General features: G+C 25.2%; 1 long non-coding RNA gene across 1 annotated transcript; it reads left to right on the top strand.

Annotated features, from left to right (window-relative positions):
- Positions 1–564: 564 nt before the first annotated feature.
- LOC111621909 lies at positions 565–7,193 on the top strand. The gene is made up of 3 exons (XR_002756161.1): positions 565–871; positions 6,700–6,795; positions 6,868–7,193. It is a non-coding gene; the product is annotated as an uncharacterized LOC111621909 (long non-coding RNA).
- Positions 7,194–7,615: the final 422 nt, after the last annotated feature.

Raw genomic sequence — 7,615 nt, 5'->3', positions numbered from 1 at the left:
TGTACATGTTTTGATAGAAATGATTGTCGTTATTTATTCGTATCGTTTTAAAATGTTACCCTTTGTTAATTTTAATAATTCTCTTAATCTAAAAAAATTTTATAGTTCAACTGCTTAATGTTCGATTATTTTTAATTTGAATACTCTCATTTTAATAACAGGTAAATGAAAACATAACCGACACGTCGTGTATCCGCTATTAGCAAGGCTGCGGCTCTCGACGTTCACGTTTTACATATGAAAACTTCGGCCGCAACCTCGTTACTATTACAGATGCAATTTAATTTCAGAAATAGACAACATTACAACTGCTTTCAGCTCCTGTCCAAATTCATAGCTTAATCGGTATTTCCAAATAGCTGAACTTTGCCTAACTCTAAATATGAATAATAAATATATTTTAAAGAATTACTGATAAGTAATTTTAAGAAAATATTCTGATCTTATTCCTTTATTTTCGTGTATAATTATTTAATTTGCTATGTTTTTATAATTTTTATTTTTATTTTTTTTTTATTACATCATTAATTATTTGGTTTTTGGTTATGTTTTATTTTAGCCCATCAGATGGCATCGTCATTCGCCATTTTGATTACATATTTTGTTCTTCCAAACGGAATCACATGCATGATCGGAATTATAGTTTTGCATTCATATAGCGTTTTAAGTAGAACATGCCTTTTTGCTGGGAAATTTTAAATAATGACACTTTTAAATCTGATTGTAATGTTTGCGTTTCGGATCTTTCAATAGCTCATTTTTTTGAATCGAGTTCCTAAATTGTTTATGATTTAAAAATGCTATAAATAAGAAATTTGAAATCAATTTTATTTAAATTGTGGTGAAGTTAACATTTGTTCACTTTCTGAAGGTAAATCTCTTTGATTTGACTAAATTAATAATTTTAAATTTAAATTTAAATTTTCTTTAAATCTGTTAAGTCTGATGTAAAGATGCAAGTATTAATTTTGTGTTTCTGATTATTATTATTAACATATACAAGTATAATAAGCAAAGGAACTTTTTATTATATGATATTCTTAGTATTATTTATCTTTTAGTAACTAAAATTAAACTTTACAGATAGCTTTTTGAATGTTTAAAAGATGATCAATATTTTTATTCTTTTAATTAAGTTATATAATTTTAGCTATTTACATTTTTATAGCTCTTGAAAATTACTTAAAATTGAATAGAACATTCTAGAATTTTTCTTCTGCTTGAATGTAATTTCTTACCTTTTTCAAATCTAAACATTCTGCTTTCATATGATATATTTTTACCATTAGTGAACATTTTAATGATATGGTTTAATATTAACAAAGTTTTTGAAATTATTAAATGGTAAATTTCTTTATAATTGTTAACTGATTAAATGGATTATGCAGATAATTAGGAGATATTCATATCAAAAAAATTTTAATTTGTTGTTTGCTAAATAACAAAGCTTTTACATATAATAACAATAAAGTCATCTTATTTAACAAGGATAATAGAATATGTAGTGTATTATTCTGTCATAATAAAGGCAGAATAAGATTAGATATTTTAATCTATTTTATGATGAGAAATTAAAACATGTAAATATTTTGGCAGTCTGGGAATATGTTAAATTTTCAGATTATTAATAATAATACTAATAATTTTTATAAAATGTTGTATTATCATAATGAAAATGTTATGATTTTAACAGCCTGCATTATATATTCTTTCTGTAATATCTTAACTTTCAAATCAGTAATCTATGACATCTAAAGTCGTAACCTATGGAAAAATGAAGAATGATGATGTGATTAACAAAAAGAGATCTGAAAAACATTTTAATATGATTTCTCTAAACAGAGATTCTAATTTTATCTTATAATAAAGTTTTGATTTAATTAAATTTAAGATTGTCTTTGTGAACTTTTGACTGTCCATTAATTGCAAGTACAGTTTTTGAGCAATTTATGACTCCCTTCCTCCACTTTCTGTACAATGATGTAATTTTGGCAAACTCCATCTTCTTCAATTTAATGTACAATAATTCATGGACCCCTAACATTGAAGAAATAACTTAAAATATGTGCAGAATTTTTTAAAATGGTAGTTTATTCAGGACTAATAATTAGGCATGAAAGAACACATTTGTGTACCACTAAAAAAGACCATGTAGATCAGTGTTTCTCAATGGGGGCAATATCACCCCCATGTGGGCATTTTTCTATGTTGAGGGGCGATTAGTAACAATTTATATTTGGGGGCGAAAAACAATTTTCTGGGCAATATAGTAAAACATTATATTAAGAATAATTAGATATTTTATTTGTTATATTGTACAATAATTAAACAAATAACATTATACTAGTCACTGGTCTATTCAATGCAGTACAAATTTGGCATTATCCTTGGCCCTCAGCATCAGAATTTTGAAGTGAAGGGGGGATACTACATAATGGTTTTATTAAGGGGGTGATACTATGTTGAAGGGGGCGACGATTCGTTAGAGGTTGAGAAACACTGATGTAGACAATCCCTTCTCATCATGTACAGTATAGTGATGCATTTTTTATGATCCCCTCTCCTTTAAACTGTACATGTAATTAATGGTTGGTCCCTTTTCTTATTTTATCAAAGTAATCACTGTGATTAATTATAATCTAAAAAGATTATCACTAACCATAGAACTCTGTATAAAACAATTATTAAATACAGATCAGTTTAATTTTGGAAAAATTATAATATTGACATTTAGATTGGATGGTTGGTTAAACTTCTTGGTGCAAAACTACAAAGGTCATAGTTTGTTAAGATTCATATTTATTAAATTAGGATATGATTCTGTTTGTATGTACTGTACAATATCATAACCAGAAAAAACTCTGTATAAAAAAGATGGTAAAAATAATTAGTTATTTAAGTAAACTATAGAAAATATTGAAAGATTTAAGACAATTCACAAATAATTTTATAATTATAAATTTAGTCCTACAAAATTAAAAAAGTGATAATAAATTATGTTAAACTTTTAATGTGATTCTATTACATTTCTATCTGAAAGGTATTTAAGTTTTTCATGTGAAAGCTTTTGATCAATTATGATGATATCACATTAATTTAGCTTAATTACTTGACACATTACTAATTATTTTAGCCAATATACTGTATAGTACAATAGTATAACATATATAAATTTTTATTTATTTTGACTCTTACTGCTCTCTGGGACTTAAGAACGCCTTTAAATCTACCCATATTGGGTTTGGCCAGGCCCACACTGGAAGTGGCTGGGTGGGGCCTAGCATGTCTGGGACAAGATTAACTCTAACTCTAAAAAATTTCAGGGTTTTTCAACCATCTGGATTTGATTCTGGCTATTCCAGAGTGACAGGCTGATGCCTTAACCATCTTGACCATCTGACTGTCACAATATTTATACTATAAAAATTGTTTTTAGAAGTGAATATATTTTAAAAAATTAAATGATATAAAATTTAGTCAGAAGTTAGAATATAAAAGGAAATATTTTAAATTTGTTCTGAATTGTCATTTTATTGATTAAAATTCTTAAGACAAATTGGTTTAACATTTATAAATGTGATTTCATTTATATATTAATCAGATTTGCCAATATTCATTATATATTAATAATAATGATTGCTACAAAATCATTAAAGGCCAAATAATCAATCAAGAAGTTTACTAAAAAATGTCTATTCATGAATTGGATAAATATAAATTCAGTGTATTGTATTTAAACAATATATAGATATAAATATTAAATCATTATTAATATATGTAAAGGTATTCAGATTTCAAATTTGTCATTGAAGTTTTAAAATAGCTTAAATTAATGGAATGGGATAAGTTACCATTTTCATAATAAAAATATATAACAAGCTGTTCAGTTTCAAGACCAATGTAGAAAAAAAATCACACAAGTAATTTTAAGCATATAGTCACTTATTAATCAAGTTTAAAAAATTTTCTTTTTGAAATACTTTAAACTGTTATTTTAAAATCAGAACTAACTCTGTATACTCTTTCACAACTAAATTATGATAGAAAAATTATGAAATTTTTCAGTATAAATAACAGTGTTCTGATGTCCTGTATTAATTTGTAATGTCTTCATTTTCATAGTTATTTTATTCAACTGAACTAAGTTCTGCCAGTTATGTGAACTATTTCAATTTAAAATATTTGATTTTTTAATTAAATTTTTAATGTAATGAAATTTTATATTTGTAAAATTGCAAAAAAGATTTTTTTTTGTTTTTTATATAGCTGTTAAAGTTTAGATATTTTGTTAACCCCAACTTCTATCTTATAATTTCATAATTATGCAAGTTTTAGTTGTAACTTGCATAATTGCGTCATATCAACAAATTAATAATTTATAAGTATAAAATATTTGAGAGATTGTATTAAATTATTTTTAGGATTTAACATACATTATTTTTGATTAAAATTTGACTGGTTTATCCTAAACTGTGAAACAAGTATTTAGTCAATTTATTACATTATCATAATTAACAAGGTTGATTTACATATTTCAATTAAGAAAACTGTTTAGAATGTTCATAGTGAATATGAGATAAGAGTTTATTAGTGTAATAGGATATTATACATCAATAACTTTATATTGAACTGCTGAACTTTTGCAATGTAAAGACATACCGTGTTTCCCCGAAAATAAGACACTGTCTTATATTAATTTTTGCTCTGAAAGATGCACTAGGTCTTATTTTCAGGGAATGTCTTATTTTTTCCACGAAGAAGAATTCACATTTATTATTGAACAAAAAAATTAAAAGTCAAACTTAGGTGAGAGTGACATATATCCGGTCGTGTTGAACTGAACTTAAATAAAACCGAACTGAACTTACAAAGTTCCTGTGCTGGAGTGGACTTCTCACTCTCGCTTCAACTTAACTTTTTTATAGCGTCAACATCGGACTCGATGACCAATTAGTGCTTACTGAACCGTAGCACTATGCAAATGTCATGTGGCGTGATTCCCGGCTGACCAGTTAGCCATCACCAGCCGTAACGTTATGCAAATCTGTGATTCCCAAGCCATAGTCTTATGCAAATCATGCCGTGTGGTGTAATTGTCTGCTGACCAATCAGTGGCTGTACTTTCAAAAAGCCAACGGCCACTTTCAACCATCTGTCGATGACCGTTACGAGTAAAAAAAAACTTTGCTAGGTCTTACTTTTGGGGGGAGGCCTTATATTTAGCAATTCAGCAAAACCTATTGTAGGTCTTATTTTCAGAGGATGTCTTATTTTCGGGGAAACACGGTAGCTACCTTATTTCATTGTTTCATTATATTTACTTTCTCTTTCTTTATACATGTAGTTAAAAAATTTTAAATTTTATTCATAATTATAAATGTCATGAAACAAGCAAAACTGTATTAAAATTAGTATTATAACCTGTAAAAGATATTTTATATTAGTGAGCAGACTTCTTGTTTTTGACATTTTTTTATGAATCTACAAAGTTTATTATAATATTTCATCTGTATGAAGCTCAGCATTAGGTTTTGTTTTTTAAAATTAATACTACAAGTATTATAATACCAATATTATAAAAACTTTTATGATTTTTAGTTTATGAGTCAGTTATAATATTTATAGTAGTACTTACATTTTCTATGATAATTTTTGATATAATGGTATTTAGTTTTTTGCTTACCAGTTACATTTTCACTGGTAAAAAAAATCTGTGCTGGTTCCATTATAAGAAGTGTTAATGTACAGAATAATTACAAAAATATTTTAATAGTTATTAGAAGGTTTACTTTGTATTCTTGAGTAAGAAAACTTTAATTTTGAAGATAGATTAGTTAGTTTAGGTCAATAAAAATTTGCTGGTTGTGTTTTTATTTCACTTTTAAAAAATGTTTGTAAATAAATCTCAATGCTAAACATATATAACTATGTTAGTTTAGTTATATAAATCATGTAGTACTGAAATACATTATATTGTATAAATTATATTTTTATATATGTATTTCTTTATATATAAAAACTATATATAATTAAATTTTAAAGGTGGAGATTTTAATGAAAATTTCAAAAATGAAAGATTTTAAGGAAATTTAATGTAATTTAGTAATCTTTAAAATTTTTTTCTTTTTTATCTTCTTACTCTGTATTGAAAAAACATATCAAAGAACTTGTGAGTTTAGCAATTAATTAATTTTGTATGAATGTTTACAGCCCTCTTCAGGTATTTAAAAACAACAATTCAGACATGCAAGTCTAAGTATTTAATGCAAAACAATGAGTCACAGTAGTAGTTTCCCAAAATGAGAATGAGCAAGATGCTGCAAGACTTCATGCACCTTAAAAATATGATGTGGATTTAAAATAAAATTCTTAATTGTGCTCTATGTAATTTCCATTTTTTCTTCTCTGATAGTGTAAACCTAAAACTGCATCTGTCAAGTCTTTATATGTTGGGGTCTTACTATACATTAAAATCAATTGCATTATTATAAAATTATACAGAAAGTATCTTTGATTGTATTAATTTTATGCAAAATTTACATTTGAAGTTACATAACTGGATTTTCATACAAGTTTGAGACTGCATATACATATAATTAATAAATATTTCCTTTCAAGAAGTAATTATTATCAATTTTGGAGAAAAGAATGCATTTTAATTTTTTTGATATTAATAATCATTCATTTTTTTTTAAATAGATGGAGAGTAAAATTCCTGAATCATCTACTCGTGGACGTCGCCAACATTTAGTTGAAAACGTCAATACTAAAACTTTTACTCCAAGAGAATATCAGGTTAATAATTTTTTATTTATATATTTAAAACATTTACTCAACGAAAGAATAAAATGTATAACTTGTTTATAGGCATAAATATATATGTTCATAAAGTGAATTATTTCTACTGAATTTTTGTTACAAGAAAATATTTGATAAATTTAAATTATTAGCTACTACTTAACTATTATGTCAAAGAGAATGGCATCTAAAGACATTTAAAATGATAATGGAATCAAAAGTTGAAAGTATATTGATTATATAAATTTGATGTGATGTCATATGAGATGAATTTACTACAACATTGATTTGTATTTTTTTAAATAAAGATATTCAGCTATATTTTTTAAACCTTAATGATAGTTTCATGTAATCCAGATGGAAACCAATTATGATGAAATTGAATTGATATTAAAATGTTATGCACATTGAATTATGGAAGAAAAATTTTTTGAGATTTAAAGGAATTTCAAATTTATACTTTAATAATATAATCATATAAAATAGTTTTCTTCCAAAATATATATATTTTTAAAGATTTTTATGAAATAATTAAAATTTGGTTTGATATTCTTGCTTTTAAAATTTATTATGAGTATTGAACCATATTTATATTCTTCATAAATCATATGTGATTTATGAAAATTAAAGATTTTGATAGAACATTCTTTACCAAATTCCAAATCACAAATTAACAGTAGTAAAAGTTCAGCTATGTTTATAAATTCAAAAAGTATTTTATTTATTTATTTTACTTTTAGAAATAAGATTGAACTCGTATTATTATTTTTTCATGAAAGTTTAATATATTTATTGGCTCTTCAGAGAATAAAATCAG

The sequence above is a fragment of the Centruroides sculpturatus genome, unplaced genomic scaffold (genome assembly GCF_000671375.1).
Source record: "Centruroides sculpturatus isolate CEXI.00-Female unplaced genomic scaffold, Cexi_2.0 scaffold31, whole genome shotgun sequence".
NCBI lineage: Eukaryota > Metazoa > Arthropoda > Arachnida > Scorpiones > Buthidae > Centruroides > Centruroides sculpturatus.
This window is presented reverse-complemented; position numbering and strand designations above follow the sequence as displayed.